Raw genomic sequence first — 15,000 nt, forward strand, 5'->3', positions numbered from 1 at the left:
ACAGAGAGGGAAAAAGGGGGAAATGAGGTTTTAGTTGTGTGCTTTTAATTTTAGTTATGTGCTTTTATTTTAAGCATTTTGGTGTTCGTGTCTGGAAATGGAGGAGATGGGTAGTTTCCTTGGTACTTTTCATGCCCTCCCCTGTAATCGGGACAAGAAAGTCGCGATGAGTTATGCGAAGGGATTGTAAAAAGATAGATAATAAAATAAAAAATACCAAACCGTTCATACTGATTGCACGAGAGAAATAAGCATAACAAACACAAGCAAAACGCAAAACAAAGCAATCACAACGTAACACATTAAGCACAAAATCAAAACAATAAAACTATCACGTACCTGTAAATCATCAAACGATTCAACAACAAAATCTATCATCAGTAGGAAAAAAATAAACGAAACATCATAAAAAAGAAAGAAAAAATACGATTTCTCGTTAAACAGCAAATTACGAAACATCACGAAATAATAACATTCATAATTTAATAAAACTCAAGTCACACGTTCGAATCGCGAGGCGCAGATGAACTCAAAATCATAACACACAAGAAAAGGGTGCAAGGAACGTGACAAACACTTGACACACGTTCTTACGAAATCTCCCAACGCTAAAGTGAACAAGACTAGGTTTCAGTGTTAGTGTCAAATTGTCAGCATTAACCTTGATTTCCAAAGCCATGTTATCAATGACGCATCTAAAACCAGCTGTCGTCGAACTTAAACGGGGTTGTGTGTGTGTGTGTGTGTGTGTGTGTGTGTGTGTGTGTGTGTGTGTGTGTGTGTGTGTGTGTGTGTGTGTGTGTGTGTGTGTGTGTGTGTGTGCGTACTTACAGCTCAAAGCTCATCAGTACAACATTATTAACCCAAGAAGTAAACTGTTTCTAAATGCTTTTGGATTTTTCGAGAAGTTTTCTGGGATAAATATATATTTTTTGTTTTGCTTTGCAGCGCAATTTCCGATAATGACAAGCCAAAAGAGGAGGGACAAGACAGAAGAAACTAATAAGAAATATCAGGTACAATAGTTTCTTTTACAAATCCCTGAAAAAGAATAAATAAACAACTCAACCAGTGCACGACTTCGACAGAATCAAAATACCTCTTCAAAAAATTTGCATTTCTACTTTCTCTTTTTTTTTATTATTATTTATTTATTTTGTTATTGTTGATGTCTGTTCAACTTCCCGTTTTGTGCAATTGAATATTCTAAGTATGTTCCGTTCCCCTTTGCTTAAATTCTCGCCAAGTAAGCGCTCAGTTCTCATTTGGAGTAATGGAAAGCTCACGTGTTCAGATACCTTTTAATTAAGCAAAATTACTATTTGGCCATATAATTGTGTGTGTGTGTGTGTGTGTGTGTGTGTGTGTGTGTGTGTGTGTGTGTGTGTGTGTGTGTGTGTGTGTGTGTGTGTGTGTGTGTGTGTGTGTGTGTGTGTGTGTATGTGTGTGTGTTAGATATAAATATACCTTACAGAAACTGGCCAAGCATTGAAAATAGAATGCGTGGGCGTGTAAACTTGAGCGAAACCTGCCCTATCTTTCCCAGCGACAGAAATTCGAAATTCCGATTTTTTTTTTTTTTTTTTTTTTTTTGCCAGTGAATTTTGCTGGTGCTACGTACATCTTTGTTTAGACTTTCTGTGTTCAAGATGTTACATTTATATTATATATGTGTGTGTGTGTGTGTGTGTTTCTTATTCTTTTACAAGTCGTGCAAAAGTATTTTTTTAACCCCCCTCCCCCCCCCCCCTCTCTCTCTCTCTCTCCCTCTCTCTCTCTCTCTCTCTCTCTCTCTCTCTCTCTCTCTCTCTCTCTCTCTCTCTCTCTCTCTCTCTCTCTTCCTCCTTCCCTCCCTTCTTCCTCCACACACACCCAAACCTAAAGCCATCTCACACACACACTCTTCTCACATCGCCTGTCTTAAACTTCCACAAACAGTTCCCTCCAAAATAGAGAAGAGAGGTTCCACAAACCTATTCACTAACAGTTGTTCTCTCTCAGAAGTGTAAGGTCTGGAACATTCTCGAAAAGTCTTGAAGTTCCGGATGGCGGGAAGCTTGTAGGGCCGACGTGAAAGTAGCGTTTTGGCTTGGCAACGGGAGAGCCAGTTTTTGTTTGTTGCTGTACTAATGGTGTGTTGACGTTTTTTTCTTTCTTTCTTTCTTTCTTGTAATACATGTACATATGGTCGTGGTAATAGTGATGCTACATTCAGGTTTACATTATTTTAATTGTCTATGTAAATATATTGTTAATCTTATCTTATTTACTGATTTACCATCATTATTTTCCATGTCATTATCAGTAAAAGTAAATGTACAGTAGTTGTAGTAATAGTAGTATCAATTATATCATATTTATCATCATTGTCATTATCAGATACTGGCGCCAAGAGCCTGACCCCAACGTTTATCGATTCACACACACACACACACACACACACACACACACACACACACACCTTTTATTTCTTCCCTTCCAATGTCTTAACCGAAAAATAGTAAATCCAAATTTCGCAACACAGGAGGGGGTGGCAATGCCGTTGGACTTACAACCTCCTGGCTACTGCAATGAGCAATTCCTGTGGCCTATGAGATACCGTTATGAGGTCCTTGCTCACGCGGGAACACGGTTCAAGGTAGGGCGAGTTCGCGTACTTAATCCTTCCCATACATGCATATCCTATACGTCCTATGATGAAAGTGATTGTGATAATAATGATAATGATGATAATAACATGATCACAGAAACAATAATAATAACAGCTATGGTATCAAAAGCAAAAACAATGATAATAGCGATGATACCAAAATAAATGATAATAATAACAGCAATGATAAGAAAACAATAATTATTGGACGGCATTCATAAAGGCCAGATCTCCTACAGTGTCCCGAAATCTACAAATTCCTTAGATTACACAGAATTGCACTGGTGTCATTTAATTGAGCCCTAAGTCTGCATATACTGAAAACCAGTACATAATCTGAAACCTTGGGACAAACGAATTCAACCATAATCTTTTATCACAAACCGTAAGAAACCTTTCACATCTTCATGGGTGCATACAAAGAAACCATCCAATAAATGTTGGTAAAACCATTCCCTCCTTCCGGCGGTGGTATTCTTGACGTGACTAAAACATTCACGAAGATTTATATAAAAGTGAAGACGTAAAATTTTGCTGGTGAAACATATCAGTAACTCGACAAACCTATGGCAAGCGAGAATGAATATTATGCCCAGTTTGAGATTGTTCTCGGACAATGTAATGGAAATCGTTACTGGTACGAAGGCGAGAAGTCTACAAGCAGCTAAATGGATAGACAGGAAAAAAATCTTGTTGAGATAAGACTTGTAAACAGTAGAAGTAAACCAAAGGAATAATGACAAAGGAAACACTCAAGTGAAGCTCAAATACACTATCACTTTTTACGGCCTGATTCAGGTTCTAGTTTGAATCAGGGCATCGCGGGTTTAGTGTTTTCCTTATTCATGTGCCAGAGGTCCGTTCTTTTGGCTCACGCTTTGTTTTTTATAGGTATAGATATTAAGGCTTTTATATGTTACTGGTACCGGTAGAACGAAAAGAAAGGAGGATAAATAGAAAGGCATTGAACATATACAGAAGAGAGTAGGAATAAAAATGGCAGCTATTTTCAGAGAACAATAACGGGCTTTTTGGTGGAACGAAAATGAGAAAAAATACAAACGTAAAACAGTGAATGCTATCGTACCCAGCTATCGGGAAAAATAACTAAAGAAAATACCAATAACCGAAAGGACAGAGAAAGAAAATGATGTTAACATATACAGCCATAAATTGCTGTCGATTTGAATTTTCGAACAAAGCCTCGATAACGTTTATCCTCCCAATACAGACCAACGTTTCAGTTTATCTAAAAATCTCAAACAACCACCGCGGAATCCAGACCTTCGGCAAATGGTGAAGTTGCCGCTTCCCCTTAAATACCAATTTTGCAATCCCCGTTAAGTTCTCCCTTTGTTCAGTGATTCTTCCTTTGTTCAAGACCTGAATTATGCCTTTTCCTTATTATCTATGCCTGCACTTTATCCTTACCCCAATCTCTTCTCCTCGCTTAGCCTTCTCCCTCCCCTCTCCTCTGGCTTCTTTCCTTTCCTCCATCTCCTCTTTCTCCCCCCCCCCCTCCTTGACCACTTTCTCCTTCCCTTCCAGCTCCCAACCCCAGCCTATCCTTAACCCTTTAACCCCTGTCCCTTAGGGCTTCTTGCCTAATGGAAGCGGAGAATTATGGGGTCGAACTGCGACTCTCCAACTCGGGTGTTACTTAATGAGTGTAAAGAGAAAGGGCCTTTAAGAGAACATACACGGCGCTGGATAATCAGGAAAAAAAAAGTCTTGAAATGCGCCCTTGAAAAGCAAAGTCGTTGCCCTCTTGTGGGAGCAGCCGTGACGTTACTTACGACGCTCTCGCTCCTTCGCTGCTGTTATCTCAAGGAAGAAAAAATAGGGGGAGGAGGAGGGTAAAGGTGCGTAGCGAGGGCAAGAGAGAAGGAAAGGAGGAAAGGTAAGGATAGAGAGGTAAGGAGGGAAAGAGAAAAAGAGCGAAAATAAAAGCCCTTTTTGCCTCCAACGACTTCCCAGATTGCTTCGGTGCGTGAGTGTTTATAAAAAGGGAACTCTTTCTTCTTAAAAGCTAAAGGAAACGTGACACTGTCGAAGAACTCCCCAGACACCAAAACACACCCAAACGTAGACTTCCTTTCATTCATGGAAAGAAATGTCATACACATGATCTTTACATCATTTCCACTTCCACGTTCGGTAGGCAGGGTACCCAAGGACCTTTTACAAACAAGGTCAATCTTGTTTTTACCCTTTTTAAGGTGGACAATCATCGTCTACGAAGCAGATCCCAAGAAAAGAAACATTAATCCCAGACGCCGTATTCCAGCTCTCGCTCCTCTCTAACTGGCTCTATTCATCAATCTCATATTCACTTCCTTCAGACTAGCACGAAATGAACTTCTCGACGCACAATGGAAACTTACGCGACCTCATAACTGCAAGAAAATGTTTCATCAGCCGTGAAGGAACTCGGCTTCCGCAATGTGGCAGTAAGAGTGGCCGCTGAGTGTGAGAGTGAGAAGCCGGTTGTTTGCGTTCACGTGTTTTGTGTTCTTTGTCTGCGTCTGGGTTTGTTTAATAGTTTGTTTTCATGTGTGTTCGTGCCGCTCAAACGTGCTCGTGAGTCTTTTAATAGGTCATTTTTTCAGAATACTTTCGCATAACCGATAGCGATGATTTTGGTATCGATGGATTCCACTCACTCTCTACTATGCAAATATATCGATCGCACCCCCCCCCTCCCCCCACCATTAACGACAATTTTGGCCATGAGAACAGCGGAGGGCATGAAATGTACCAGGGAAATTGCGGGGTAAAATATGAATAAAATACAGTAAATGCGTAATTATAGTAATAATACACAATGAATGTCACTGCAATGAATAACGCAGAGGGCTCCGCCTTCTACAACTCTCTCTCTCTCTCTCTCTCTCTCTCTCTCTCTCTCTCTCTCTCTCTCTCTCTCTCTCTCTCTCTCTCTCTCTCTCAACAGTAGAATATTAATAGTAATAATACGACTTCAAGCAAAGCCCCCGAAAAGCATACATAAGCATACGCAACTGTTAATACCCCCAAGTCCATTGCACATATCTGCGAAGTCGACAGAAATCTGCAAAGTAATAAAACGTCACACTGTGCTGCCGGGACACTCATGGAGATGAAATAACGTACAAGATGGATCAAACATCTCTTTTAGCCTTCTGCTGTGACGTCATGCTTTCGTGGATTTGCGTCAGGAGGTGAAATACGTGACCCCGGGGAACGCGTGGAGACCTTGGTGTATTTCTATGCTTCTGTACGTGTGCACCGGGAATCAACACACACGCATGTAATCCCGTCACAGCCTTTGAAGCTTCTTTTACGCGTCAGTTAGAAGTGTGTATAACTGACATCCATCGGGACAAATCCGTGACGTCGTTCTGTGGACGATCCTTATCCATATCCTCCATTTAATCTGCGTCTGTGAGTATCTTTGTCCCTTTTTTCCTTATTGTCTGTCTATCATACTTTCTCTCCCTTCCTTTTGTTGTTGTTCTTTCGCTCTTTCTTTTCAATCTAGTATTTTTATTTTTACTTTTTTTTTTTTGTCTTGATCTTGTTTTCTCTCTCTCTCTCTCTCTCTCTCTCTCTCTCTCTCTCTCTCTCTCTCTCTCTCTCTCTCTCTCTCTCTCTCTGTTATCTCCTTATTCACAGCTTTTGCATGTTTCCTCTCTTCTGTTTTCTTCACACATTCGTCATTTATTATGCGTATTCCCTTTTCCAGCCTTTTAACACCCCCGTATTTCCTCACACTTCATATTGCTGTATGCCATGCGAAGCGCCTCATCATCTCATGCCATATCCTTTGGATCTCATTGCATCTCTCTTGAAGTTAATATGCAATCTTTCTTCCAACATTGTCCAGTGAATTATCCTCACAAACATCGAAACTTTCCCGGAAATCATACAAAGCATTTTTTTTATCAAGTAATGTGATTTGGTGAAAGATAAAAGGTTTTAGTGTAAGTGTATATAATACTATTAAATTTAATATTTGAGCCACCGACTCTAAGCACTGAACTATTAAAGACGAGACTGTGAAAGAGAACAATACTAGGGAAGTGAACACCAAAGGGGTCTAACAAGGTATATTCAGTGATGTTCACACACATAAACACATATATCCAAGCGCACATACACATATGTACACGCAAACTCACACACACGCCAAATTAAAAAACTTATGTACAAACATACATATAAACATAATCCTTATCTTTATGGCATATCCATAAACGAACATATACGCATACATACATAACAGGGGAGTATACACAAAGACACTTACTCAACCACACACACGTCACGGTTTGATGGTGGATATTTTATCAATATTAGAAAAAAATAACGTTTATGCAACAAATACTTGTTTATGCCCATTAAACTAATGAAGAAGAATATTTTGAAAAATAGAGATTAAAAAACAAATTTTGATATCATATATACTGACATATGGTGCCACAAATTTACCATTCTGCTTTCGAATATTTTTTTTGAAAGTTCACTATGCGTTACTATAATATATTCCCATATTAAAGGTAAGTATATCAACGGATTTGGTTTTCAGTTAGAATTTGACTCTGGTTTATCGAGACGAGAACAATACATTGTGATATTAGCACCATCAATGTTCATAGTTTAGGGGACAATTCCAGTTTCTCAGCTATTTGAAAATTCATGCTTTACAATATTCAGTCCAATAGTAGTATTTTTCAAAGTTTATCCCTAGGCAATGCACATTTTCTATAAAAACAAAACAAAAAAACAATAATAGGTTTAAATAAGGTTTAAATTACCTAAAAAAAACAACAATATAATGGAATACTCCAAGAAGCTTTATTCTTCATAACTTGCCCCTGTAATTCCTTGTAATTCGAATCCAAGCGTTGCCGCAGTATGTGTGCGGAAATAAACCTTGTTTATAAGGGTTTCATTGAGCGCATAATGGCCTAAACATTGATCCCTGCAGGTGGCCTCCCAGCCTACCTAATTGCACATATGCAGGCAAAGCGGTACAGGCCCAAAGGCTACCCCCTCCCCCCTTGCATGGCTTGCGTCACGTAAATATAAAACACGCACAGGTATGGATGCACACACACACACACACACACACACACACACACACACACACACACACACACACACACACACACACACAAACAGTGATGAACAATAACTTATGAAATCTTCAATCAGTTTTGGCAAATAACCGACCTTAAAATTATCACGTGCGAGTAAAGAGAAAACGGTGTCTTATAGAAAACGGGCGATGGAGAAAATGGGTAATGGGTGACGCTGAAGAATATTGTGTTGATGGGAGGTTTAGCGAGTTTTTACGAGGTATGAACTATCGCTTGCCCATCTCCGGGTAATTGGAGGAAAGAAGGCAGAGACGCGGGGGCGAACGTAGGAGGGAATGGGGACTTGAACGAGAGGAAGAAGATATAGAAGAAGAAGAAGGAGAGAGAAAGAGAGAGAGAGTACTCACAGATGTGAAACTATGAGATACAGACAGGCATACAGGTATAGAGAAACACGTCTAGAACATTACAATTTGTATGTGCACACACACACACACACACACACACACACACACACACACACACACACATATATATATATATATATATATATATATATATATATATAATATATAAATATATATGCATGTATGTGTACACACACTCACACACACACATATATGTATGTATGTATATGTGTGTGTGTTATATGTATACACACACACATATATATGTATATATGTGTGTGTCTGTGTTATATGTATACGCAGACACATATAAATGTATACATGTGTGTGTGCGTATGTTGAAAGTGTACTTACACTTCCATTAGCAAGGACGAAGTTATGTCTTACGTGCGGTGACTTCCTATGTAGTATTATTGTTGTTTTGATATTTTCCTCCCCGATGCTTTTTCCTTTCCGTCTTCGTTTTTATGTGGCCTTCCTCCTCTCCCTGTCGCCTTTTCCTCCTTTCTCTGTGCTTTTCTCCCTTTGTTTCTTCACTTCTTCCATTGCCATTCCCTTCCCCTATTGTATCTTTCTCAGTTTTTTTTTTCTTTCCCTATCTATGTCTCTTCTCCCTCTCTCTTCCTCCCTACTCCCTTTCCCTCCTATTCCTCCCTATTTCTTCCCCCACTATTTCTCCCTACTCCCCTTTCCCTCCTCTCTCTCCCTACTCCCTTTCCTTCCTCTTCCCTTTCCCTCCTTTTCCTCCTCTATCTCCCTATTCCCTTCCCTCCTCTTTCTCCCTTTCCCTCACCTTTCTCCTCATTCCCTCTCCTTCTTCTTTATCCCTACTCCCCTTACTCCCTTTCCTCCCTTTCATCCCCTTCCCTCTCCTTTCTCCTTATTCCCTCCTCTCTCTCGCTATTCCCTCTCCTTCCTCTTTCCCCAATTCCTTTCCCTCCCCTTCCTCCCTTTCCCTTATCTTTCTCCCCATTCCCCTCCCCCTCCTCTTTTCCTCATATTTCTCCTTATTCCCTCTCCTTCCTCTTTCCCCAATTCCCTCCCCTCCTCTTCCCCCCTTTCTCTCATCTTCCTCCCTATTCCCTCTCCTTCCTCTTTCCCCAATTCCCTTCCCTCCTCTTCCTCCCTCTCCCTCCTCTTTCCCCCTATTCCCCTCCCCCTCCTCTTTCCCTGCTTCTCCCAAGTCGTTAAGTTGGAGTCCGCCCCACGAGACGCAGCGCAAGCAAGGGGACGGGAAGAATCCATCGGTGTTTGGCAGCCGCGGAACTTTCTGGAAGGAGGACGATTATGGAGAGGCAGCCCAGTGAAACTCCTGGTCGACGGCAAGTCCTCAGTCTGATACCATTTTCTTCTTCTTTTAGCATTCTTTTTCGGTATTTTCTTTAGGATTTTATATTTTTCTCGCTATCTGTCTCTCTCTTTTCTGGTCTTTTTTGTTATCTCTGTCATTCACACTTTGTCTGTTTCTCTTTTATGTTCAATATCATTCTCCACTTCCTCTCTCCCTCCCATCCCATTCTCACTACCCGCACCTCTTTCTCCCTTATCTACACAGGCCATTTGATCGCCCACACATTTTAAGCGTTTATTTGCGTATCTCCACGCACGTTATTCTCCCTCTCCGTCCTTGCTTGCTTATCTTACAACACCGGCGCCACTATGCTTGGCTGACTTTTCTAATACTCTAGTTTGAAGACACAAAATTTGCATACTCGATTTTTCTCTAGACCTGGCGAGTAAAGGGGAAATATAAATGAGAGGAGGAGAGAAGAGGGTATGATAATGGAAAGGAGGAGTAGAAGAAGTGAGAAATAAATGTAAGAAAATAAAGAAGGAATGAATGAAAGACTGAATAAATGTGTAATCCATCTTTTCATCTTTCATTCAATCCTCTCCCCTTCCTTGTCTGCTTTATCTTACGTTCTTTCTTATTACTCTTTCATTTTCTGCTTTATCTCTCGTTCATTTTATTTTGTATTTTGTGTGCAGGGGCGTAGGGGGGGGGGGGTGATGGGGTAGGGAGCGTGTAATCAGGAGGGTCCAAGTCCTTTCCTAAGTGTATTGAATATTACACTGTGGTGTGGAGTCTGAAAATTTGTCTCTATGCTATATCCTTTCCAATGCTTCTATTTTTTCTTCTGCTATCTATTTAACTCTCTCTCTCTCTCTCTCTCTCTCTCTCTCTCTCTCTCTCTCTCTCTATCTATCTATCTCTATCTCTCTCTTCCCCGTCCTCTTCCTCCTGCTCTTCCTCTTCCTCTTCCTCTTCCTCCTGCTCTTCCTCTTCCTCTTACTCCTGTTCTCCCTCTCCTTTACCCTCCCCTCACCCTCACCCTTGATCTCGTCCTCGTTCTCGCCTTCATCCTCTGCCTCATAAATCGCACCCAAAAGGAAGGAAGAAAGAAAGAAAGAAAAAAGAATGAATGAATGAAAGAAAGATAGGACGAATAAATAAATCAGAACTTAATTAGGGAAGCAATACCTCGGCCCTGAAAGCTTGAAGGCGCAGGGGCCCCGCGGCCCCAAAACAGGGTTCAGGGCCCTCGAGCTCGGGAAGTGCGTGCGAGATCGTCTTCATCCTTATTAAAGCGAATAAAGAGACCAATTAATTCGGAAATCTTTTCGGGTGACACGGGCGCGTCTCTTGATTAATGAAATGTGGGTGTCGACATGTTTCTAGAAGAAATGTGCGAATATGACATAACGTACGATTATTCGTTCGATGCCTGGATGCAGATTGTTTTTCCTCACCTCCTAAAATATATTCACATACATAAATACATACATATATGCATACGTATATATACACATACACATATACATACAATATATACAAACATATACATACACTTTCATATACTTTCTTTCGATCATAGCTAACAAAAAAACATTTCAAATATCTGTTCTAAGAATAGCGTCAGACACTCGAAGTTACCACGAAAATAGGAGATTCTAAAAATATATCAAAACCAAGTGGACTGTGACGCAGGGCGGGTTAGAAACGTCGAGAGTAAAGAATCTGTTTTATAAGTATATATATAGATAGATATAGAGATAGAGATAGATCGATATAGTTATAGACATACATGTGTGTGTGTGTACACACACACACATGTATGAATATTACACACACACACACACACACACACACACATATGTATATATATATATATATATATAAATATATATATACTTATATACATATACATATATACATATATACATATATACATATGCATATATGTATATACATATGTACATATATACATATACATATAGACATATAAACGCATAGACAAACAGACATATATATATAATATATATATGTATATATATATATATATAGAGAGAGAGAGAGAGATATGCAAACAGACAGACAAGCAGACAAATAAACTAAATGACGGATGTTGACTTTAGCTTGAAACAGAAAAGGAAACAGAAACAGAAATAATGAAAAAAATGCAAACAAACGGCACACGCGGAGCAGCCACACACTTTTACATAGATTTGTATCTAATATCACACCACATGACACAAGGCGCCGAGCCATGGTGGGGGGGAAGGGGCGGGAGGATGGGAGTTGGGGCGGGGTAGGGGGTTCACAAGAGAGCGAAAGGGGTGAAGTGAGAATGTGTGGGGGGTGGGGGGGTGGGGGCAAGCGGATCCAATATATTGTGTATAATGCCCGTGGCAGATGTTACGACAGTAGTGTCAGGAGTCTTCAGATGCAATATTTGCCTGTGAAAGAGGCATTTCTCTGCAGAAATTCTTATATTGCTATTTCTTTACGCTCACGTCACGTACACACGCACATACACACACATGAGCACACGCACACACGCACGCACGCACACACACACGCACACACGCACACATATATACACATATAAATATATATATATATATATATATATATATATGTATGTATGTATGTATGCATGCATGTATATACATAAATACATTATATATGTGTGTGTGTGTGTGTCTGTGTGTGTGTGTGTGTGTGTGTGTGTGTGTGTGTGTGTGTGTGTCTGTGTCAATATATATATATATATATATATATATATAATATATATGTATATATGTATATATATGTAATATATATATACATATATAGACATACATATATTCTGAATTGACATATTTTATTTTTAGTTTGTCATAATTATCATTGCCATAATCATCATTATCAATTCTATGCACTGCATTCATTCATTTCTTTTTCAGAAAATAAAGCATAATCACTCTTCCCATTTTCAATACATAAGCAAATTTGCAAGCATCGTTTTCTTTGCAAATGTAATCAACAAATGCATCCAACGGCGATTTCGCAAAAGCACTTGAAAGCAAATTGCACGAGCGAAAAGCAATTATTGTTTTTGTAGCAATAAAAAAACACGCGAAAACACATTAGCGTTTTTTTATATATAAGTGGCACTCATTTTATCTATGTGTTTTTTTCTATTTGGTTTACCTTTTCTTTCCACCGAAACTGGCGCTGAAACAAAATAAAAACATAAATAAAGTTAAATAAATGGTTTCTAAAATTCAATATCAGACTTTCTCAGCCATGAAATTCTTGGTATAAGTTCAGGAACCAAACTGGCCCGCGAACTAAACTGAACTGAACTAAGGATGCTGCATGTGTTCTAGTAATGAAAAAAATAAATTAATCAAATCAACAAGAAAGTTAGTTTTATGATTATAATAACCTTTCATATGGATCCCTCCAAACAGTCATCAAAATATAATACATGGAATTAGACTGAACACGAGTATTTCAAGTTCAACCATAACACTTTAAACTACAGTACAACACTGCATGAATGACACTATGAGTACCGAAGACGGGGCGACTTCAGGTCGCCTACCTTGCCTTGTATCTACAATACTAGGAGTTTTTAAAGAATCCACATGTAGATTTTTTTGCGCGCGACTATTGTCAAACACGCCATGAAACTGATGGAAGGAATGATTTTTATTTATAATAATTATTGAACATACCGCAAAGTCAAATATGCCTCTCTCTCTCTCTCTCTCTCTCTCTCTCTCTCTCTCTCTCTCTCTCTCTCTCTCTCTCTCTCCTTATATCCTAAATATTTGGCAAAACAATAATGGGTATTAAGATAAAGGAAATATATCTAATAATAATAATAATAATAATAATAATAATAATAATAATAATAATAATAATAATAATAATGATAATAATAATAAGCAACAACAGCAAACACTGGAAACCAACATATATCAGTGATGAAGCTGAAATTAAGCAAATTAACAACTTATGCACGTGTATTTTTGTCATGACGTCATTTCATTCAACACTAACTCTAATTAATCCAAAATGAATAATTAATTTTGTAGAATTCGTGATACAAAACCTCACTACCTTCCCACCCTCCTCCATTTTGACCCAATTCCCACATCTCCCCTCTCCACTGGCCTACCTTCCTCCCCTCTCACCCCTTCCCCCTGTCCCTCCCTTGACCCTCACTGCCTCTTCAGCACCACCCCTGCCCCTCCCCCTCCCCCTCTATCCCCATCGCCCCGTGCCCCCACCCCTCTCCCAGCCTTCCTCTGTTCACTGCCTTTCTTACTCCAGTCTGCTCGCCTCTTCGATTCCCCTCTCCCCTCTCTCTCTCTTGCTCCTCCTCCCCTTGCCCCTTAACAAGCTTCTCCCATACCCTCCTCTCCCCCTCTTCCCTTCCCCTACTTTCCTCTTCCCCCTCTTCCCCCCCTCGCCTCCTCTCCTCTTCCCTCTCTCCCCTCCCCTCTCTTCCTATCTCCTTCCCCATCTCCTCCTCTCCCCTCCCTCTCTCCTCCTCTCCACCTCTACCCTTCCCTCTCTCCCCTCCCCCACTCCTCCCCTCCTCTCCCCCTTTCCCCCTTGCTTGACGCGACGGTGAGTCACCACCCCAACCACGCCTTCGCATTACCTCGCATTAATATAGGGTTTTACGGAGCGAACCCCCCTCCCTTACCCCTACCCTTTAGAACCCTTTGCTCTCCATTGCTTCATTCGAGAAAAAAAAACCCAGTCTCGTATCGTAATGGTCTTTAATCGATGTAAAAAATAGATTGACAAATTGAATAATAATCGATCGATCTGAGCATATCATCAGCTTTGTGTGATTTGCCTTATAGCATAGTTGTGTGTATACCATCCAGCAAGAATGTAAAGACGTGTGCATTGTTATCGAATATATCACGTAACATGTCCCTTTAAAACGTTATATATTTTTACCTCGCTAAACTGTGCTATTTGAAGTATATCATATCAGTCTGTAAATGTGTGTGACCTACATTTTTTTTTTTTTTTTTTTTTTTTTTGACAAGATACAGATTTCAATGCAAGTCATTCAAGGTTTCCTACGTCATAATTTTAATGTCAGTCATATCTTGTTAAAATGTCACGTGCAGCTTCCCTTCTTCCTGCATTTATTTCTCCAATTTTTGTTCTTCTTATTCTTCTCGTCTTCCTTTTATTCTTTTTATTATTATTATCATTATTACTGTTATTATTTCTAGTATCGTTAATATTATTGTTATTATTTTCATTATCATTATTATCATTATTATTATTACTATTAATATTATCATTATTATCATTATTGTTGTTGTTGTTGTTATGACTAGTATTATCATTGTTATCGTCATCAATATTATTCTCATTATTATCATAATCATCATTACTGTCATTATTATTATTATTATTATTATTATTATTATTATTATTATTATTATTATTATTATCATTATTATTATTATTATTATTATTATTATTAATATCATTATTATTATTTTCATCACCATTATTATCATTGTTATCATCATTATCATTGTTAACATTATTACCATC

General features: G+C 39.2%; 1 protein-coding gene across 1 annotated transcript in view; it reads right to left on the reverse strand.

The window, feature by feature from the left end:
• The window catches only part of LOC125041622 (mucin-5AC-like), a 43,200-nt gene that overhangs the window by 25,254 nt on the left and 2,946 nt on the right, over positions 1-15,000 (reverse strand). The window contains exon 2 of the mRNA XM_047636679.1: positions 12,613-12,636. The gene's annotated coding sequence lies outside the window, so the exon portion shown is untranslated. The remainder of the gene's footprint in view (positions 1-12,612; positions 12,637-15,000) is intronic.

This window comes from Penaeus chinensis, chromosome 31 (genome assembly GCF_019202785.1).
Source record: "Penaeus chinensis breed Huanghai No. 1 chromosome 31, ASM1920278v2, whole genome shotgun sequence".
Classification (NCBI taxonomy): Eukaryota; Metazoa; Arthropoda; class Malacostraca; order Decapoda; family Penaeidae; genus Penaeus; species Penaeus chinensis.